The 23,460-nt window shown below is 41.4% G+C and overlaps 1 protein-coding gene across 2 annotated transcripts in view; it reads right to left on the bottom strand.

Moving 5' to 3' along the window:
* The window catches only part of LOC121582730 (semaphorin-4D), a 129,219-nt gene extending 106,493 nt beyond the window's left edge, over nucleotides 1-22,726 (bottom strand). For both annotated transcript variants that reach the window (XM_041898790.2, XM_041898789.2), the window contains exon 1: nucleotides 22,602-22,726. The gene's annotated coding sequence lies outside the window, so the exon portion shown is untranslated. The remainder of the gene's footprint in view (nucleotides 1-22,601) is intronic.
* Between the last annotated feature and the right edge of the window lie 734 nt (nucleotides 22,727-23,460).

Raw genomic sequence — 23,460 nt, 5'->3', positions numbered from 1 at the left:
AGCGCGGTCGGAATAGTTCATGCTGCGGGCGGGCAGTCAGACAACTTAAACCACCCTAATGTTGTGATGCTCCATGGATCCTGGACAATTCAGGTTACATGCATTGACGCCATGCATTGAGGAGCAATATGTATTATATTTTTTCTGAAGTTGTAAGACATGGCATTCACGTTGACAAGTGAATTTGAGCCTGGATGAGAATTGGGAGTTGCAGTGCTGAAATGATCTACCCTCACTCCATGTAAGTTTGCAGTTTTTAAAGAAGCAACTGAATAGAGGAACTAAAACCAGTTTTATACCCTTTACAGACAGAGTTTACGGTATGTTGCCTGTACAAAACAGAAATAAAAAAATAAAAAAAAAGAGGCAGTGTTTTTTTTAGAGCCCAATTCATTCAGCCCCATTTTTACCACATTCCTGGAAAGTTTAGGAGTGGGAATAGAAGGGGGCCGATGTGGGTGGACATCTATTTTAATAAATCCATTGAATATACACCATCAAAGAAATCCATTATTAATTTGTTTTAGGCAGGTCCTAAGAAACAAGCCTAATCAAATGTATTTTCAGTGATATTTTGAAACAGAGCCCATGGCAAGCCCATGCTTTTTTGATCCGTGTTTTATCTTTCCTACTCTCACTCCACTTTGTTAGGGAGCCTTACATTGAGAGTATCTTCATTATGATACCGATAGAAAATAAACATCTTTATTTTCAAAAGCATGCGAGTCTCGTGTTCATATTTCACAACCGCCGCGGGCTTTTGGAGTTGATCGAGCAAAATAATAAGCCTACACTTGATTTAGGCTACATTATTGCATGCATCATTTCATATTAAGCCATAGGCAGAACTTAACCGCAATCATGTCTAGGTCGGCTGGCGGAAATACAAGTAGAGGCTTTTTTGCTAGGCAATACCATTCATATACAAAAGAAAAGTCTGCAAGAAGTTGGCGGGAAGCTAAAGTAGGCGGAAAAACGTCTTGGTTTGAAAGGTGTATTATATACACACACACACACTGTACGTCAATATGAGAGCTGCATGCCAATAGAAACGAGCAATATATTTAAAATGGTGAAGAAAGCAGCTGTGCAGGAAAAAGAGCTCAGTCTTCAATATGTAGTAGCTCCATATCATATGATATGAAATCATATCTACTAAATAAGACAAATATAAAATATTGAAGGACATCTCTGGAATGCGATGCAACACATTCCCTGAAGGCTCCTACAATGTTGTCATTGTGTCAGTTGCTAGGAGCAGATGCTGCTCATGTTTTTGTGCCAATAGGAAATTCAAGCCTGATTATGTAGGGGTGTGGGTGTGGAAAGGTTGAGGGGGTTGGCGCCAGACGAAGTGGAAACTACCATCACAATCGGAAAGCAACATATTACCCCAAAACAGCTACAGTAGGTCCTCATGTTGCTCAGATCGTAGAAGGCCCTAGGGATTCGAGGTAATTAAAATGTTCATAGCCGTAAAGAACAGGATTATGGATGAGATGACTGAGTTCACAGCACCGTTTACAGCGGACTCCTTTGTATTGTTGTCACGATACCAGAATTTTGACTTCGACACCAGGTTTAGTATCACGATACTCAATACCAAAATTATATCACGGTAAAAACAGAAAGCGGGGAAAAGGACTGTGAGAAGGTTGAGAATAGTGCTGGGGACAGTAAAAGGCCACTCTAAAATGTGCAGTTGTGTCACACAACACAATGCCACAGATGTCTCAAGTTGAGGGAGTGTGCAATTGGCATGCTGACTGCAGGAATGTCCACCAGAGCGGTTGCCAGATAATTTAATGTTAGTTTCTCTACCATAAGCCGCCTCCAATGTCGTATTAGAGAATTTTGGCATTACGTCCAACCAGTCTCAATCGGGCATCAGCTCATTGTTATGGATGTCAACAGAAAACAACTTAAACAAACAACTGCAGCTACTTTCTGTTATTCTGGCTGCAGAGGTCGTGACTGTGTTCACCATAGCTAGCTAGCAAGCAAGCAAGCAAGGGGACAATATCATTGCCAGCGAGCATGGCAATGGAACATATAGAACGAATGATTGGGTCGCGTCTCTAGCAACCAAAAGATGAGCAAGTATGAATTATCATAATTAATATATACAGTGAGGGAAAAAAGTATTTGATCCCCTGCTGATTTTGTACGTTTGCCCACTGACAAAGACATGATCAGTCTATAATTTTAATGGTAGGTTTATTTGAACAGTGAGAAACAGAATAACAACAAAAAGATCCAGAAAAACGCATGTCAAAAATGTTATAAATTGATTTGCATTTTAATGACGGAAATAAGTATTTGACCCTTCTGCAAAACATGACTTAGTACTTGGTGCCAAAACTCTTGTTGGCAATCACAGAGGTCAGACGTTTCTTGTAGTTGGCCACCAGGTTTGCACACATCTCAGGAGGGATTTTGTCCCGCTCCTCTTTGCAGATCTTCTCCAAGTCATTAAGGTTTCGAGCCTGATGTTTGGCAACTCGAACTTTCAGCTCCCTATACAGATTTTCTATGGGATTAAGGTCTGGAGACTGGCTAGGCCACTCCAGGACCTTAATGTGCTTCTTCTTGAGCCACTCCTTTGTTGCCTTGGCCGTGTGTTTTGGGTCATTGTCATGCTGGAATACCCATCCACAACCCATTTTCAATGCCCTGGCTGAGGGAAGGAGGTTCTCACCCAAGATTTGACGGTACATGGCCCCGTCCATCGTCCCTTTGATGCGGTGAAGTTATCCTGTCCCCTTAGCAGAAAAACACCCCCAAAGCATAATGTTTCCACCTCCATGTTTGACAGTGGGGATGGTTTTCTTGGGGTCATAGGCAGCATTCCTCCTCCTCCAAACACGGCGAGTTGAGTTGATGCCAAAGAGCTCGCTTTTGGTCTCATCTGACCACAACACTTTCACCCAGTTCTCCTCTGAATCATTCAGATGTTCATTGGCAAACTTCAGACGGCCCTGTATATGTGCTTTCTTGAGCAGGGGGACCTTGCGGGCGCTGCAGGATTTCAGTCCTTCACGGCGTAGTGTGTTACCAATTGTTTTCTTGGTGACTATGGTCCCAGCTGCCTTGAGATCATTGACAAGATCCTCCTGTGTAGTTCTGGGCTGATTCCTCACCGTTCTCATAATCATTGCAACTCCACGAGGTGAGATCTTGCATGGAGCCCCAGGCCGAGGGAGATTGACAGTTATTTTGTGTTTCTTCCATTTGCGAATAATCGCACCAACTGTTGTCACCTTCTTACCAAGCTGCTTGGCGATGGTCTTGTAGCCCATTCCAGCCTTGTGTAGGTCTACAATCTTGTCGCTGACATCCTTGGAGAGCTCTTTGGTCTTGGCCATGGTGGAGAGTTTGGAATCTGATTGACTGATTGCTTCTGTGGACAGGTGTCTTTTATACAGGTAACAAGCTGAGATTAGGAGCACTCCCTTTAAGAGTGTGCTCCTAATCTCAGCTCGTTACCCGTATAAAAAGACACCTGGGAGCCAGAAATCTTTCTGATTGAGAGGGGGTCAAATACTTATTTCCCTCATTAAAATGCTAATCAATTCATAACATTTTCGACATGCTTTTTCTGGATTTTTTTGTTGTTATTCTGTCTCTCACTGTTCAAATAAACCTACCATTAAAATTATAGACTGATCATTTCTTTGTCAGTGGGCAAACGTACAAAATCAGCAGGGGATCAAATACTTTTTTCCCCCTCACTGTATTTTTACCGGTAAATGTTTGCTTTAGTATTGTTTTCTTTAGCAATTGTGGTATAAGTGGGATAAAACACTTCAGTTCTGTACATTACCTTGGAAAAATGTACTCCCACTGCGTCATCCAGCTATGCATTTGGTTTGCTAACTTGCTAGCTAAGTGGCTAGCTTGCAAGATCAAGCGTTTTGGTTAGAGTAGAGACCATCAATCCCCTCCTGGATCAAGATCCCTGCTGCCTAAATAAGTTTTGTGCGTTTAATGTTTTTAAAGAAATAGCGCCCCTTGGGTGCACTTCCGGTAATACCATATACCTCGGTATGGAGTGGTCGTCTGCTAAATGGCATATTATATTATTATTATTATGGTACAGGAATGGTATGAAGGTATGAACATCTGGATCCCGCCCAAGCGTAGTTGAGAAAGGACTGAGAATTGTAGGACCCATTTATCGGGTTTTCAAAAAAACTGATAAAATACCTTTTTAACAGCAAAACAACAAAATTGGATGATCTACTAAGCTAACATATGGAATTGATTTAAGATGGTCATACCATGGATAATTTAGCTATTTGATTTTTAGGAACCTGTAGGTCTCAATTTATTAATATATTTTTATAAAACATTGAATTTGGCCTTTACTACTATAGTTCATAGAAACACATTGAATAACAAATTCATGAACGGCAAAAAAGACAAAAAAAAACAAAAAAAAATGATTCAGGTTTTGAAGTGGTTGTCCTATTTCTAGGCGATATAGAAAAGCTCAGGAAAGGTGTGTTTTTTGGACCTTCTTTCTTTGGCACAAAACTACCGCAACAGTTCCATTCAGTTTTAAAACCTGTACCGGGTTACCTTCAGACGACTCCCATGACACTTGTGGGGGTCGTAGAGCAAAACGAACGCTACAGACATTTGTGAGATTTTTCAGTGAAGAAACATCAGGACACCAAAATGTAAATTGTAATCAGTCAGAAAATGTATTGATTGATCCAGAAGAGCATACACTGTAAATACTAAATAAGATGAGTTTCTTTTCTGAATGTAAAACAGTTGCTTGTCCAGCTAATGGCCCATCCAAACTACACCAAAACTACACTGCTCAAAAATATTAAGGGAACACTTAAACAACACAATGTAACTCCAAGTCAATCACACTTCTGTGAAATCAAACTGTCCACTTAGGAAGCAACACTGATTGACAATACATTTCACATGCTGTTGTGCAAATGGAATAGACAACAGGTGGAAATTATAGGCAATTAGCATGACACCCCCAATAAAGGACTGGTTTTGCAGGTGGTGACCACAGACCACTTCTCAGTTCCTATGCTTCCTGGCTGATGTTTTGGTCACTTTTGAATGCTGGCGGTGCTTCCACTCTAGTGGTAACATGAGACGGAGTCTACAACCCACACAAGTGGCTCAGGTAGTGCAGCTCATCCAAGATGGCACATCAATGCGAGCTGTGGCAAGAAGGTTTGCGGTGTCTGTCAGCGTAGTGTCCAGAGCATGGAGGCGCTACCAGGAGACAGGCCAGTACATCAGGAGACGTGGAGGAGGCCGTAGGAGGGCAACAACCCAGCAGCAGGACTGCTACCTCCGCCTTTGTGCAAGGAGGAGCACTGCCAGAGCCCTGCAAAATGACCTCCAGCAGGCCACAAATGTGCATGTGTCTGCTCAAACGACCAGAAAGAGACTCCATGAGGGTGGTATGAGGGTCTGACGTCCACAGGTGGGGGTTGTGCTTACAGCCCAACACCGTGCAGGATGTTTGGCATTTGCCAGAGAACACCAAGATTGGCAAATTTGCCACTCTTCACAGATGAAAGCAGGTTCACACTGAGCACATGTGACAGACGTGACAGAGTCTGGAGACGCCGTGGAGAATGTTCTGCTGCCTGCAACATCCTCCAGCATGACCGGTTTGGCGGTGGGTCAGTCATGGTGTGGGGTGGCATTTCTTTGGGGGGCCGCATAGCCCTCCATGTGCTCGCCAGAGGTAGCCTGACTGCCATTAGGTACCGAGATGAGATCCTCAGACCCCTTGTGAGACCATATGCTGGTGCGGTTGGCCCTGGGTTCCTCCTAATGGAAGACAATGCTAGACCTCATGTGGCTGGAGTGTGTCAGCAGTTCCTGCAAGAGGAAGGCATTGATGCAATGGACTGGCCTGCCCGTTCCCCAGACCTGAATCCAATTGAGCACATCTGGGACATCATGTCTCGCTCCATCCACCAACGCCACGTTGCACCACAGACTGTCCAGGAGTTGGCGGATGCTTTAGTCCAGGTCTGGGAGGAGATCCCTCAGGAGACCATCCGCCACCTCATCAGGAGCATGCCCAGGCGTTGTAGGGAGGTCATACAGGCACGTGGAGGCCACACACACACACTACTGAGCCTCATTTTGACTTGTTTTACATCAAAGTTGGAGCCTGTAGCGTGGTTTTCCACTTTAATTTTGAGGGTGACTCCAAATCCAGACCTCCATGGGTTGATAAATGTAATTTCCATTGATAATTTTTGTGTGATTTTGTTGTCAGCACATTCAACTATGTAAAGAAAAAAGTATTTAATAAGATTATTTCATTCATTCAGATCTAGGATGTGTTATTTTAGTGTTCCCTTTATTTTTTTGAGCAGTGTATATTGAAACTAATTTCACACATATAATAGATGTGGCATAAAGACAAGATGACATTGAAAATAGTCTGTTGGGTGACAATATTATCAACTGTCAAATTGAGAATAAAGTGCCGGATGACAAGCGCAGCGTGCATTGACAAAGAAGGGAACGGCGCGTACCAAAAAGCACATTTTAAAATGAACCTTCAGGAGGTCCATGTAGGCTACCCGTTTTGATTACTATACCCTATCGGAAAGAGCAGATTCTAAGGTTTCTAATTAACCTAGTTTTGCCAAACAGCTCTCAAAATCGCACAGATTGGCTCCTTTTCAAAATAGAACTTCAAAAATCAGCAATAGCCAGTCCATCCAGGATTCCGTGATTCTGAGAACGCACAATTGTGTAAAATCAACAATTTCTCGCATATTATGCGAGGGCTTGCATATTTGACCAATCAAAGCATTATTTCTGCATAAAACAGTCAAATCGCAATATCGCATAAAACTGACCCATCCCCGCAGTACAAAAAAAAAAAAAAAACATCGCAATTTCAACCAATCACAGCACATTTACCACTATGGTTAAATCAGCCAAACACCAAAAACGTTTACCCTCAAAATCGCATATTGCCATGCAAAATGAAATATAGAATATCCCTTTGAGCATGGTGAAGTCATTAATTACACGTTGGATGGTGTAGCAATACACTCAGTCGCTACAAAGGTTACTTCCTAACTCAGTTGCCGGAGAGGAAGGAAACAGCTCAGGGATTTCACCATGAAGCCAATGGCGACTTTAAAAAACAGTTCTCAACAACATTGTAGTTACTCCACAATACTAACCTAATTGACAGAGTGAAAAGAAGAAAGCCTGTACAAATACAAATATTCAAAAACATGCATCCTGTTTGCAACAAGGCACTAAAGTAATACTGAAAAAAAAAAAGGCAAAGCATTTACTTTTTGTCCTGAATAAAGAGTTATGTTTGGGGCAAATCCAATAAAACACATTACTGACTACCACTCACTATATTTTCAAGCATAGTGCTGGCTGCATCATGTTATGGGTATGCTTGTAATCGTTAGGACTGGGGAGTTTCAGGATACAAAATCAAATGGAATGCCTCCCGAGTGGTGCAGCGGTCTAAGGCACTGCATCGCAATGTTAGAGGTGTCACTACAGACCTGGGTTCGATCCCAGGCTGTATCACAACCGGACGTGATCGGGAGTCCCACAGGGCAGCGCACATTTGGCTCAGCGTTGTCCGGGTTAGGGGAGGGTTTGGCTCATCGCGCTCTAGCGACTCCTTGTGGTGGGCCGGGCGCCTGCAGGCTGACCTCGATCGTCGGTTGAACAGTGTTTCCTCCGACACATTGGTGCGGCTGGCTTCCAGGTTAAGCGGGCAGGTATTAAGAAGAACGGTTTGGCAGGTCATGTTTTGGAGGACGCATGACTCGACCTTCGCCTCCCGAGCCCATTGGGGAGTTGCAGCGATGAGACAAGATCGAAATTGGGGAGAAAAAGACATTCACTGTCTTCTTGGTAAGCAACTCTAGTGTAGATTTGGCTTTGTGTTTTAGGTTATTGTCCTGCTGAAGGGTGAATTCATCTCCCAGTGTCTTGTGGAAAGCAAACTGAAGCAGGTTTTCCACTAGGATTTTGCCTGTGCTTAGCTCCATTCCAAATATATATAATATATTGACTTAAAATCTGCTTGAAAATCTATGGCAAGACCTGAAAATGGTTGTCCAGCAATGATCAACAACCAATTTGACAGAGCTTGAAGCATTCTGAAAAGAATGGGAAAATGTTGCACAATCCAGGGGTGGAAAGCTCTTAAAGACAGCTGTAATCACTGCCAAAGGTGATTCTAACATGTATTCACTCAGGGGATTGAATACTTATCTAATCAAGATATGCGTTTTATTTTTCATAAATTCTTTACAAATAATTTGCGTAAATCGTTGACAAAAAAATACATTTTAATCCCACTGTCACACAACAAAATGTGGAAAAAGTCAAGGGGTGTGAGTACTTTCTGAAGGCATCCATTGTTTTTTGTCAAAATTGCTCAAGTTCAGTACATTTGGTTGGGAATCATTGATGGACAGCAATATTCAAACCCTCTGATTTTCAAGCAGTTTTAAATCAGAACTGAGAATGGACCCCTAAGGAAGAAACAAAACCTCTTGGAAAGCCATTATGGTGTGTCTTTGGCATTAAAATATGTGTAATTGTCCCACCAAAAAAAACTATCCCAGGGTTAGGTATTCATAAGACTGAGGCAGGTTTTCCTCAAACTTTTTCCCATAGAGCAAAACGGAGAATACCATTGTGAGTCTCCTCTTTCCATAGAGGAGTGATATTAGAGTGTAGCCCAAACAGTTTGGATGCTACATACAGAAGTTGGCACATCGGCGGTACCGACTTCAGATGAGTCCTGTGACGCTTGCGGGGGACATACAGCAAAATGGAGAACACCATCATGTTTGTGAGTCATCTTTCCATAGAGGGGTCATATTAGTTTGTAGCCCAAACCATTTGGACACTACAGATGTTTCGTCTCCTGGTCTGACAAACAGAGCTGTAGCTCTGCCAGCTTCCACCACAGACGTGGAAGGCCGACATCGGCGGATGCGGTCGATTGAGACGCAGTCCATGCAAAACAGATAGCTAGCTTAAACCCCAAAGAGTCTAGGTAACATAATAAAACATCCCCATCAAAATCCGACAGTTTAAGCTAGAGATACCCGTTTTTTTTGCATTGGATGCATCTCAATCCACTGCATCCGCCTATGTCGAACTTCCGCATCTGCGGTGAAAGGTGGCAGAGCTAGAGCAGTGTTTGTCAGACCATGAGACATACCGAAAACGTCTGTAGCGTCCGAACGGTTTGACCTAGTAACTATTACGACCACTATATGGAAAGGGGAGATTCTCACAAACACGATTGTGCGACCCCCACAAGTGTCACAGGACTTGTCTGAAGGTAACCGGTACAAAAATATATATAATTAATGGAAGTATGAAGGTTCCATTCAAAAGTTTGGGGTCACTTAGACATTTCCTAGTTTTTGAAAGAAAACGCAATTTTTTTGTCTATTAAAATAATATAAAATGTATCAGAAATACCGTGTAGACTTTGTTAATGTTGTAAAAAAATAGATATTTTATTTTACCTTTATTTAACTAGGCAAGTCAGTTAAGAACAAATTCTTATTTACAATTACGGCCTACACCGGCCAAACTCGGACGACACTGAGCCAATTGTGCACCGCCCTATGGGACTCCAATCACGGCCGGTTGTGATACAGCCTGGAATCGAACCAGGGGTTCTGTAGTGACGCCGCGAGCACTGAGATGCAGTGCCTTAGACCGCTGCGCCAAATGGCTATTGTAGCTGGAAACTGCAGATTTTTTATGGAATATCTACATAGGCGTACAGAGGCCCATTAATCAGCAACCATCAGTCCTGTGTTCCAATGGCACATTGTTTTTGCTAATCCAAGTTTATCATTTTAAAAGGCTAACTGATCATTAGAAAACCCTTTTGCAATCATGTTAGCATAGCTGAAAACTGTTGTGCTGATTAAAGAAGCAATAAAACTGGCCTTCTTGAGACTAGTTGAGTATCTGGAGCGTCAGCAATTGTGGGTTCGATTACAGAATAAAAATGGCCAGAAACAAATAACTTTCTTCTGAAACTCGTCAGTCTATTCTTGTTCTGAGAAATGAAGGCTATTCCATGCGAGAAATTGCCAAGAAACTGAAGATCTCGTACAACGCTGTATACTACTCCCTTCACAGAACATGCAAACTGGCTCTATTCAGAATAGAAAGAGGAGTGGGAGGCCCCGGTGCACAACTGAGCAAGAGGACAAATACATTAGATTGTCTAGTTTGAGAAACAGACGCCTCACAGGTCCTCAACTGGCAGCTTCATTAAATAGTACTCGCAAAACACCAGTCTCAACGTAAACAGTGAAGAGGCGACTCCGGGATGCTGACCTTCTAGGCAGAGTTGCAAAGAAAAAGCCATTCTCAGACTGGCCAATAAAAATGAAAGGATTAATATGGACAAAAGAACACAGACACTAGACAGAGGAAGATTGGAAAAAAGTGTTATGGACAGACGAATCGAAGATTGAGGTGTTCGGATCACAAAGAAGAACATTTGTGAGACGCAGACCAAATTAAAAGATGCTGGAGGAGTGCTTGATACCATCTGTCAAGCATGGTGGAGGCAATGTGATGGTCTGGGGGTGCTTTGGTGGTGGTAAAGTGGGAGAGTTGTACAGGGTAAAAGTGATCTTGAAGAAGGAAGGCTATCACTCCATTTTGCAACGCCATGCCATACCCTGTGGACGGCGCTTGATTGGAGCCAATTTCCTCCTACAACAGGACAATGACCCAAAGCACAGCTCCAAACTATGCAAGAACTATTTAGGGAAGAAGCAGTCAGCTGGTTTCCGTCTATAATGGAGTGGCCAGCACAGTCACCGGATCTCAACCCTATTGAGCTGTTGTGGGAGCAGCTTGACCGTATGTTACGTAAGAAATGCCCATCAAGCCAATCAAACATGTGGGAGGTTCTTCAGGAAGCGTGGGGTGAAATCTCTTCAGATTACCTCAACAAATTGACAACTAGAATGCCAAAGGTCTGCAAGGCTGTAATTGCTGCAAATGGAGGATTATTTGACGACAGCAAAAGTTCGAAGGACACAATTATTATTTCTATTAAAAATCATTAATTTCTAACCTTGTCAATGACTACATTTCCTATGCATTTTGCTATATTTCCTATTCAAACTCATTTCATGTATGTTTTCATGGAAAACAAGGACATTTCTAAGTAACACCAAACCTTTGAACGGTAGTATGTATGTATGTATGTATGTATGTATGTATGTATGTATGTATTTGTGTATTGTATATGTATGTTTATGTATGTTATGTATTGTATATGTATGTATGTATGTATGTATATGTATATATATATATATATATATATATATATATATATATATATATATATATATATATATATATACACACACATATACATACACACACACAGCTTCTTATATCTCCTAGACAGATATAGGCCAGACACTTCAAAACCTTGTTTCTTATGATTTATTTTTTGACTGTCTTTTTGCAATTAATGAATGTGTTATTCAATGCGTTTCTCTGGGCTATAGTAGTAAAGGCCAAATTCAATATTTTATCAAATAATCAATTAAAGAAGAAAAGTCGCTAAAGTCTGGGTCGCGTGCTTCAATAGGTTATCTGTCACAAGCAAGAGTTTTCTATGTAATTCAAACTCATGTTTGTGAGTCCTGTGCTTCCAATTAAGTTGTACACAGCCTGAAACTTTATGTCAAAGCACAAATAACTGAGTATATTCAATCAATGACAGAATCGCAAGAGCTCAAAATCATTAGCATTCTTGAATTAAGGAGTCACTCTGAATAAACCAAAACAATCTACCGCAATGAAGACCCAGAATAACAAGACCTTAGGCAAGGAACATAATCTTACAATTCAAGAAGTAAACAAAATACCAAAGCAAATTCAAAACAACTTATTTATATGGATCAATGCTCCTGCATCATTTATTCACTATTGTAAGTAAGCATTTAAGCTTATTTTAAGTAAGCATTTCACTGTTAGTCCACACCTGTTGTTTATGACAAATAAAATGTCATTTGATTTTGAATTGCCAATGAAATAGCCTAAATCTGTTTATTGAGTCATGACAACTATGCTTCTGTTGCTTTGAAGTAGCCTCTAGATAATTTCCTACCATACATTTCAATGTTAAAGCTATATCAGCCTCTTCTCCTGCTGGGAGGTTAAACGGCAGCACTGTTTTCTGATGGAGGCATGGGGACATAGACTAGAGACACTCATCTCTTCTTCCCTGGAGTACCTGCTGCTCTATTGTTGAGCTCTGAAAGCACTTGGCAGGAGCCAACACAGCTCTTTTGTCCTTTCTTTGTAGTCTGAAGACAGACAGGGTCACACATTGTTTAGTTGGGTTTATTGGGTGGGTTGTTGAGAATCATACTGTAAGTCATCATTATTATTCAAGATATTTGAGTAGACAGATGACATGATCTTCAACAGTTTAATTAACCTGATTCTGACCAAAGTTACCAACTGACAGTCTGTTATTCAATGACTTGGAATTGTCTCATCAGAAGTCAGTTTCATGCACATACAGTTGAAGTCAGAAGTTTACATCTTAGCCAAATACATTTAAACTCAGTTTTTAACAATTCCTGACATTTAATTTAAACATTCCCTGTCTTAGGTCAGTTAGGATCACCACTTTATTTTAAGAATGTGAAATATCAGAATAATAGTAAAGAGAATGATTTATTACAGCTTTTATTTATTTCATCACATACCCAGTGGGTCTTACATACACTCAATTAGTATTTGGTAGCATTGCATTTAAATTGTTTAACTTGGGTCAAACGTTTTGGGTAGCCTTCCACAATAAGTTGGGTGAATTTTGGCCCATTCCTCCTGACAGAGCTGGTGTAACTGAGTCAGGTTTGTAGGCCTCCTTGCTCGCACACGCTTTTTCAGTTCTGCCCACAAATGTTCTATAGGATTGAGGTCAGGGCTTTGTGATGGCCACTCCAATACCTTGACTTTGTTGTCCTTAAGCCATTTTGCCACATCTTTGGAAGTATGCTTGGGGTCATTGTCCATTTGGAAAACCTATTTGCGACCAAGCTTTAACTTCCTGACTGATGTCTTGAGATGTTCCTTCAATATATCCACATCATTTTCCTTCCTCATGATGCCATCTATTTTGTGAAGTGCACCAGTCCCTCCTGCAGCAAAGCACCCCCACAGCATGATGCTGCCACCCCCGTGCTTCACGGTTGGGATGGTGTTCTTCGGCTTGCAAGCATTCCCCTTTTTCCTCCAAACATAACGATGGTCATTATGGCCAAACAGTTATATTTTTGTTTCATCAGACTAGAGGACATTTCTCCAAAAAGTACGATCATTGTCCCCATGTGCAAACCGTAGTCTAGCTATTTTATGGTGGTTTTGGAGCAGTGTCTTTTTCCTTGCTGAGCGGCCTTTCAGGTTGTCGAATATAGGACTCATTTTACTGTGGATATAGATACTTTTTGTACCCGTTTCCTCCAGCATCTTCACAAGGTCCTTTGCTGTTGTTCTGGGATTGATTTACACTTTTCGCACCAAAGTACGTTCATCTCTAGGAGACAGAACACGTCTCCTTCCTGAGCGGTATGACGGCTGCGTGGTCCCATGTTGTTTATACAGTGAGGGAAAAAAGTATTTGATCCCCTGCTGATTTTGTATGTTTGCCCACTGACAAAGACATGATCAGCCTATAATTTTAATGGTAGGTTTATTTGAACAGTGAGAGACAGAATAACAACAAAAAAATCCAGAAAAACGCATGTCAAAAATGTTATAAATTGATTTGCATTTTAATGAGGGAAATAAGTATTTGACCCCCTCTCAAATCAGAAAGATCTCTGGCTTCCAGGTGTTTTTTAAAACAGGTAATGAGCTGAGATTAGGAGCACACTCTTAAAGGGAGTGCTCCTAATCTCAGTTTGTTACCTGTATAAAAAGACACCTGTCCACAGATAGCAATCAATCAGATTCCAAACTCTCCACCATGGCCAAGACCAAAGAGCTCTCCAAGGATGTCAGGGACAAGATTGTAGACCTACACAAGGCTGGAATGGGCTACAAGACCGTCGCCAAGCAGCTTGGTAAGAAGATGACAACAGTTGGTGCGATTATTCGCAACTGGAAGAAACACAAAAGAACTGCCTGGGGCTCCATGCAAGATCTCACCTCGTGGAGCTGCCTATGACCCCAAGAACACCATCCCCACCGTCAAACATGGAGGTGGAAACATTATGCTTTGAGGGTGATTTTCTGCTAAGGGGACAGGACAACTTCACCGCATCAAAGGGATGATGGACGGGGCCATGTACCGTCAAATCTTGGGTGAGAACCTCCTTCCCTCAGCCAGGGCATTGAAAATGGGTTGTGGATGGGAATTCCAGCATGACAATGACCCAAAACACACGGCCAAGGCAACAAAGGAGTGCCTCAAGAAGAAACACATTAAGGTCCTGGAGTGGCCTAGCCAGTCTCCAGACCTTAATCCCATAGAAAATCTGTGGAGGGAGTTGAAGGTTTGAGTTGCCAAACGTTAGCTTCGAAACTTTAATGACTTGGAGAAGATCTGCAAAGAGGAGTGGGACAAAATCCCTCCTGAGATGTGTGCAAACCTGGTGGCCAACTACAAGAAACATCTGACCTCTGTGATTGCCAACAAGAGTTTTGCCACCAAGTACTAAGTCATGTTTTGCAGAGGGGTCAAATACTTATTTCCCTCATTAAAATGCAAATCAATTTATAACATTTTTGACATGCATTTTTCTGGATTTTTTTGTTTTTATTCTGTCTCTCACTGTTCAAATAAACCTACCATTAAAATTATAGACTTATCATTTCTTTGTCAGTGGGCAAACGTATAATATCAGCAGGGGATCAAATACTTTTTTCCCCCTCACTGTACTTGTGTACTATTGTTTGTACAGATGAACGTGGTACCTTCAGGCATTTGGAAATTGCTCCCAAGGATGAACCAGACTTGTGGAGGTCTACCATTTTTTTCTGCGGTCTTGGCTGATATCTTTTGATTTTCCCATGATGTCAAGCAGAGGCACTGAGTTTGAAGGTAGGCCTTGAAATACATCCACAGGTACACATCCAATTGGTTAAAATGATGTCAATTAGCATATCAGAAGCTTCTAAAGCCATGACATAATTTTCTGGAATTTTCCAAGCTGTTTAAAGGCACAGTCAACTTAGTGTATGTAAACGTCTTACCCACTGGAATTGTGATACAGTGAATTATAAGTGAAATAATCTGTCTGTAAACAACTGTTGGAAAAATTACTTGTGTCATGCACAAAGTAGATGTACTAACCGACTTGCCAAAACTTGTTTATTAACAAGACATTTGTGGAGTGGTTGAAAAACCACCTAAGTGTATGTAAACTTCCGACTTCAACTGTATACAGTTTATGAACAGCTTCATACACAGCTTTCATGAAGATGAAAATACATTACTACTGCCTCAGCCACTGTTTAATGATTGTCAGCTGCAGTGCTGCTGGTCAAATTTAACAGCAATATCCTGTCCTCCTCTGACCGGTTGCATCACCACCTGGTATGGCAACTGCTCTGCATCTGACCGTAAGGTGCTACAGAGGGTAGTGTGTACGGCCCAGTACATCACTGAGACAAAGCTTCCTGCCATCCAGGACTTATGTACTAGGCGGTGTCAGAGGAAAGCCCAAAAAATGGTCAAAGACTTCAGTCACCCAAGTCATAGACTGCTCTCTCTGCTACCGCACAGCAAGCGGTACCGGAGCGCCATGTCTAGGACCAAAAGGCTCCTTAACAGGTTCTACCCCCAAGCCATAAGACTGCTGAACAATTAATCAAATGGGCACCTGGACTATTTACATTGACACCCCCTCCATTTGGTGGGGGATTCCCCCACCCAAAAAATATCTATATATACACAGATAAAACATTTGTTTTAAAGGAACTCAGTCCAACTTTAAACTCTAATTGTAGAATGCACAAATTCGAAATTGGGTAGTGCATCATCAGTTCCTCTTTAAGCATGTTAAACCCCGCAAGGCTGCCGGCCCAGACGGCATCCCTAGCCGCGTCCTCAGAGCATGCGCAGACCAGCTGGCTGGTGTGTTTACGGACATATTCAATATCTCCCTATCCCAGTCTGCTGTCCCCACATGCTTCAAGATGGCCACCATTGTTCCTGTACCCAAGAAAGCAAAGGTAACTGAGCTAAATGACTATCGTGCCGTAGCACTTACCTCTGCTAAATGACTAAAATGTAAATGTAATGATGACAGACGCTCTTATCCAGAGAGACTTACAGTTAGTGAGTGCCTACATTATGTTTTTCATACTGGCCCCCCATGGGAATCGAACCCACAACCCTGGCGTTGCAAACGCCATGCTCTATCAACTGAGCTACATCCCTGCCGGCCATTCCCTCCAATACCCTGTACACATCACTGACTAACTGAAATGGTCCACCCACACAGACAGTGTGGTGAAGAAGGCGCAACAGAGCCTCTTCAACCTCAGGAGGCAGAAGAAATTTGGCTTGGCACCCAAAACCCTCACAAACTTTTAGAGATGCACAATTGAGAGCATCCTGTCGGGCTGTATCACCGCCTGGTACGGCAACTGCACCGCCCACAACCGCAGGGCTCTCCAGAGGGTGGTGCGGTCTGCCGAACGCATTACCGGGGGCAAACTACCCTCCCTACAGGACATCAACCAACCGAGCCACTGCCTGTTCACCCCGCTATCATCCAGAAGGCGAGGTCAGTACAGGTGCATCAAAGCTGGGACCGAGAGAATGAATAACAGCTTCTATCTCAAGGCCATCAGACTGTTAAATAGCCATCACTAGCACATTAGAGGCTGCTGCTGCCTATTGAAATCGCTGGCCACTTTAAGAAATGGAACATTAGTCACTTTAATAATGTTTACATATCTTGCACTACTCGTCTCATAAGCATATACTGTATCCTATAATATTCTACTGTATCTTAGTCCATGCCGCTCTGTCATTGCTTGTCCATATATGTATATATTTTTAAATTCCATTCCTTACTTAGATTTGTGTGTATTGGGTATATGTTGTGAAATTGTTAGATATTACTTGTTAGATATTACTGCACTGTCAGAGCTAGAAGCACAAGCATTTCGCTACACCCGCAATAACATCTGCTAAACATGTGTATGTGACAAATAAAATGTGATTTGATTTGTCATGTTAGTCATTGCATACCTTAGAGAGCTATTTATAACTTGTCCAGATCAACTAATCCATGTCAGCTAACGTTTTTTATTTCTTTTTATTTTGTCCATAAATATTGTTGTAATTTATTTGTCGCTCTAATATCACATGAAAACACATTGGACATTTAGGGCTGTCCTCGACCAAAAAAACGAATCGATTGATCGACATTTTATATATATATATATAGACACACCCTGTGTTTTAATAAAATCAACTATATGTATTGAGCTTGTCTGATGCTTAAAGCTTACGGTTTGATTAAATAAGGCAAATGCCTCAAGAGGGCGCCAGAGTTTTAGATAACCAGAATTTAAAAAAACAACCTGACCCAACTTTTCTCCTCCCACTCCTGCTGGCTTTTGCAGATTCTGCCATTACTCTCCTGAAGTTGACGGTTCTAGGCTATACGAGGAGTCGGCAACCATTCTCATGTGGAATGCCAATTTATCTTACCATTTCGACCGATCTGCATGCCAGTTATGGTTTTCATATGCACATTTTTGTGAAACAGCTTCATTTAATTCATAATAACGTCTTCATATCTCAAAATCATTGTCATGTGGTTAATAAAAATGATATCCAAATCTAAATGAAAATGATCAACCTAAAAAGTGACTTCTGTTGCCATTGCCAACTATGTAAAAATAGCCTACATATAAAGCCAACAAATAAAAACATTGCAGCCTGCAGGTAGAAAATATCCTGATGAAAATAAATATCCTATTAATCACATTGGCTACACATGGCCGGTCTGCAACGAACTTGAAACATTGTATCAACTATTAACTTGGGCCCGGCCCAAAGCTTGTGCTAGCAAACTTGCAACATTGTATAAAATATTATGGACCCTCAAAGTTTCCCGCATCAGTGAGCTTGGCACAGGTGTAGACTATTTGCGCAAAGGATAAGAGGCAGTGCTTGACTTGGGCAGGCGCTCATCGGAGCTGAGTACCGGCACTTTGACGTTTCCACTGGATCAGGGCATGACATTTTTCCCTTTCACGCTGAGTGGTTATCAAAAGGGAGTGAGCTGGAGAGATTTTTCAAATACATTGAGGAACTATTGTAATTCTCAATGGATGTAAAAACAGACTTTGTTTGCTTGCTGTTTGAGGTGAAGAAAACATTATTTGAGAAGCTTCACAGGTCATTAGTAGGGGTGCGATAAGCCAATCAGAAATACCATCAGAACCCCAAATGGGCACATTTATATGCCCACATTTGCACGCAGGCCAGGTAGCCTATAGGCCTACTTCTATGCGTAATCAGGTGTGTGTCCTTACTCAACATTGACAGGAGCGCTCCAAACAAAAGACAATGACTAAATTGACAAAACTCGTAAATGGAATGAAATAAACCAAAACGTATTTCTCACTCTGCAAACAATGTGTCCACTCCGACAATGAGAACAGGAAGACTGGAATAATATTGAATTCATTCAAATAAATTTCCGTAACCACAGTAACAAACATCGTAGATTAGAAATTATAGGAATTAATGTTAAATGTACTACAGTTGATCTATGTAATGGGGAATTGATATACACTAACAATCAAATGCAAACAATTCACACAATTAAGTTATAAAACAATTAATGTGCACAAATTGGTGGGAGAGAGCGCATTCTGGAGAGAGAAGTGCATTGTGCATCTGGGCACATGGTAAATCTGACATTTGCATTGGCCATGCAGCATTTACAGTGATATAAGCCTCAGCAGAAGTCAGGGCATTCATACTTCTTGCGCGTCAAGAAGCAGTGCAAAGCTGTTGTCAAGGAAGTGAGTTTGTGTTTATACAGGATGTACCACCCCCACCTACCTTCAACCAATCATGTTAATTTGGGAGGCGCATAGCGATGCGGTACGGAGCTCGATTTGGCCTCTTCATGACTCTGGAGGTTTCGTAATTGCGTCACACCCTACATAGGGAGCCTCCGACAACATTTTCCGATCAAGCATAAAATGGCTTTTAGTCTAGGCCTCCGCAATGGATTAGTTCACTGAGATGGGCGCAAATATATATTTAATATTTGTTACTGCTCAACTAAAACAATCTCGGTCGACCAACAGCCTAACATCCAAACAATCGACTATTTGGGGTCAGCCCTAATAGAATTGCAAGAAAATTAGCTTTAAAACTGCAACATTTTCTTTGGACCCAATGAAAACGTGTGGAATTGTAGGAAATAAGCTTTAAACCTGCACAATTCTCTCCACCAACAAGAGGAGTGTGAACAGTTTGTGTCATGAACAGTGCTTGTGCCCATAGAAATAGACGTGGCGCAGGGGATGTTCCCCAATGCCGGAAGGGGGGCCCCGAATTAAAAAGGTTTGGGAACCCCTGGTGTAGAGAATAATTGTACAATCTAAACCACTGTGAAATGTATTTTCCAGAACCCAAAATATTGTATTTTCAGCTGTTTGAAGCTGGTGTACCAAACCGAAAGTAAAAGACGCAAAAACGAAACTTAACGGGAAACATAGAAATAGCGCACATAGAACATATCTATCGCTTCTTAGACTTGCGTTCAATGAGAATGACAGACCTATAACACACATTTATATATGAAAAAGTTACATATTGCAGCTTTAATATTCTGAATGGAGTTGTCATTTGTAACTGCAGGATGAGAAACCGCATGCACTGCAGTCTCAATTAGCCTAGCTAGCTAACGTTAGCTAGCTTAATTAGCTTCTCCCCGTTTGATGCATTTAAGACAGGTACTACGTAATCATAATTGATGATAAATAACCTAGCTATGGCAGCTATTAGTCTACTATAGTGCGAGTCGGCTTGGTTGCAGTCTCTCCTTCCCTGCTCCCAGTATCACTCGCTCGGCACCTCTCTCCCTCTTCTCGCGCTTTATCAGCTCCAGTTTATAAAGTAGGTTAAAAAAGTACTTTTCTGCTGCTTCCCTCACTCAGATCGAACCGGTTCTGGATCTGACCAGGTCTATACGGACCGGGCCTAGTTGTCCTCGGGTCCGTTCAGAACTGGTCTCTATATTTAAAAAAATGTTTTACGCTTATCGGGTCTGGGTGGGAAAGCCCCAGGGCCAACTTTTAGACCCGTTAAGACCTCTACCCCAGAGTGATCTGTTATTGTAATTTGTAGTCTATGATATTTCAAATTTAAATATGATAATTTATCACAAAGTAGTTTGGATGTAGTGAGCTACCTTTTCAAAGTAACTTTAGTTAAGTAAACTATATTTTTCTTAAGGGTAGCTTTTTTGTAGCTTAACTTCTTCCAGTGTGAAGTAATTTGTAGCTTAGTAAACTATATTTTCAGACTAGCTTCCCCAACACTGCTATTTTGCATTTGCAGACCGTGCCCAATACTATCTACTATCAATATCTCCACAGGCTTCACATTTTGACTTAACAGTAACAGAGTCACAACCTCCACATTTCCCTATACTTGCTGACAGGCTTCTGGACACGCACAGCTAAGGGACATGACTTTTCACACACTTTTCACACACCTCAACTGGATTTGTTTCTCTCTTTATGCTAAGCTTTCCTTCATATCATCCAAGATACCTGACTATGATTATGAAATATATGATTGGTGTGTGTGTCAGCAGGAGCAATGATCAAGCATAGACAGGCAGGACTCACCCATAGACGCAAAATATAAGTTAACAACTTAGGCCTTCTACATTGTGAAATTACTACGGTAAACAACCTGTAACGCAGTCCATGTAGTCTGCTCTGCTTCAGGCATTCCAACTTTAAAACATGCATGCTCTTTGGTTCAACCAACCCATGTAACCTCAAACTGTGGTTAGTTACGTGGATATTCTTAATTGATTATATTTACATGCGCACAGTATCTCTATAGTAGCTCATATCCCGCTTAAGGTCTTATTTCGGGACAAGCCGTTTACATGCACCTTTGATATTAAAGTGGTCCTATGAACAGATACTCCAATCTCTGCTGTGGAGCTTTGCAGCTCTTTCAGGTTTATCTTTGGTGTCTTTGTTGCCTCTCTGATTAATGCCCTCCTTGCCTGGTCTGTGAGTTGTGGTGGGCGGCCCTCTCTTGGCAGGTTTGTTGTGGTGCCATATTATTTCCATTTTTTAATAATGGATTTAATGGTGCTCCGTGGGATGTTCAAAGTTTCTGATATTTTTGTATAACCCAACCCTGATCTGTACTTCTCCACAACTTTGTCCCTGACCTGTTTGGAGAGCTCCTTGGTCTTCATGGTGCCGCTTGCTTGGTGGTGCCGCTTGCTTAGTGGTGTTGCAGAGGGCCTTTCAGAACAGGTGTATATATACACACTGAGATCATGTGACACTTAAAGTATGCACACACCACTTCTCCGTTATTTATTTTTTAGAATTTTTTTAAACAAGTTATTTTTTTCATTTCACTTCACCAATATGTCTATTACATGAAATCCAAATAAAAATCAATTTAAATTACAGGTTGTAATGCAACAAAATAGGAAAAACGGCAAGGGGGATGAATACTTTTGCAAGGCACTTTGTTTGCGTGCATGGCTAGCAAGCCCAGAATGACCCTTGGGAACCAGACTGGCATTAAAACATGGCGTTGGAATTTAATCTTTAAAAGTCTGTCGGCTAAACAATAATATCACTACTCACCCCTTACGAAAAAAGATTGCAGTACAACTGCAGTACACTGCAATATAACTACAGTATGCTGCACATATGGCGTCCAAAATACGTTTTTTTAATGCAGTAGTTTTGCAGTATAACTGCAGTTCAACTGCAGTATTTCTGGAATTACTGAGTCCAAAATACCACCGTCGATTGTAGTTACTGCACGTTTACTGTAGTTTCAAAACTGCAATTATTTTTTGTAAGGGACGGAAACAATTTTACGGTTTTAGAAGAGGCAAGACGCTGCAGTGGCTACATCCTTTTTATATATATTTTAAGCATAAAAGGTCAAATCAGCCTTCCTGCGAAATTAGGTTGTTTAACCTGCACACGAAATGTAGGCTGATAAAGGCTAGTCAACCAACTTACACTTTTTACAAGAAAATCGATCTTTCAAGAATAATTAATTCCGTTAAAATGTAAAGTACATCGCAACTTCAAAGAAACATGGTAAAACTGCAGGAAACTCGGCACAGAAGAAACCCGTTGTAAACAATCACGATGTAACAAGTGCAGGACGAACTCGAAGATCCAATTTACGTGGAGAGCATGTATGACCGCAAGCCCAGAGACCAAACAGATAAGTCATACAACAACCCGCAACAGATCAAGTTTAAACAATTGCTCGATACAACAACTCAGCAGCATTATTTAAATTGTGCATTGATCTAAACAATTAATCTTTAACTTACTTCGTAAAAAAGTATCCTCTTTGTGTGGATCGTTAAAAGAGTTGAGCGTTGTTGCAGGAGTGTGACAAGTTTGTCGCTCTGGCTCGCAGCATGGCGGCTGTGTGCTGATGCCCGAGTTTCGAATAAAAAAATCATTTCTCGACGGCGGTATCAATCGAGATACTGAGGGGGTGGGACAGGGAAGAGAGCAGTATGCAAACAAGCCAGATAGAGTCCCCAGAGGGCGCTGATGCTGACTACAGCTAAAAGTGTGTGATCGTACAGCTGGAGGGAGACGAAAGGCACAGAGCCTTTTTATACAGTCTATGGTTGTTACAAATAATATTATCTCTGAAAGTTATTCTGATACATAGCTGAGCAGTTTAACTTTTTTCAAGACAATTGATGACAGACAACATACAAGAAGACAGAGGAATGTAAATGTTTTAGCACATTTAATGAATAATATAATGGAATAGAATAGAACCTCCAAATGTGTGCCTGGACTCATTCAATGTGCAATACCCTAGACTTTGCCCTTGACCAAAACTTTTTTGGGGAAGTCTTTGACTCACAGTCACAGACGTGTATATGGAATGGTTGGAAAGGTCATTGTTATGGGTCAAAGGTTATGCAACATTTCCTCTAGTGAAGTAGCAAATCAGAAACACAGTAGTAAGGACAGACAAACCATCCCTTGTCTTATTGTGTAGCAGAAGGGGGTGGAGAGGGCAGAGTGCCGGGGGGTTCCACAGCAGACTTCTTTAAGTGGTGGATATAGCTAAATACAATCACATCTTTCAACCATGAAGCCTCTCTACTCTTGGTAAAATGTTGTTGTGGACAAAGTACTGTTAAATACATCCAGTATTACAATATC

This window comes from Coregonus clupeaformis, chromosome 15, assembly GCF_020615455.1.
Source record: "Coregonus clupeaformis isolate EN_2021a chromosome 15, ASM2061545v1, whole genome shotgun sequence".
Taxonomy (NCBI): Eukaryota; Metazoa; Chordata; class Actinopteri; order Salmoniformes; family Salmonidae; genus Coregonus; species Coregonus clupeaformis.
This window is presented reverse-complemented; position numbering and strand designations above follow the sequence as displayed.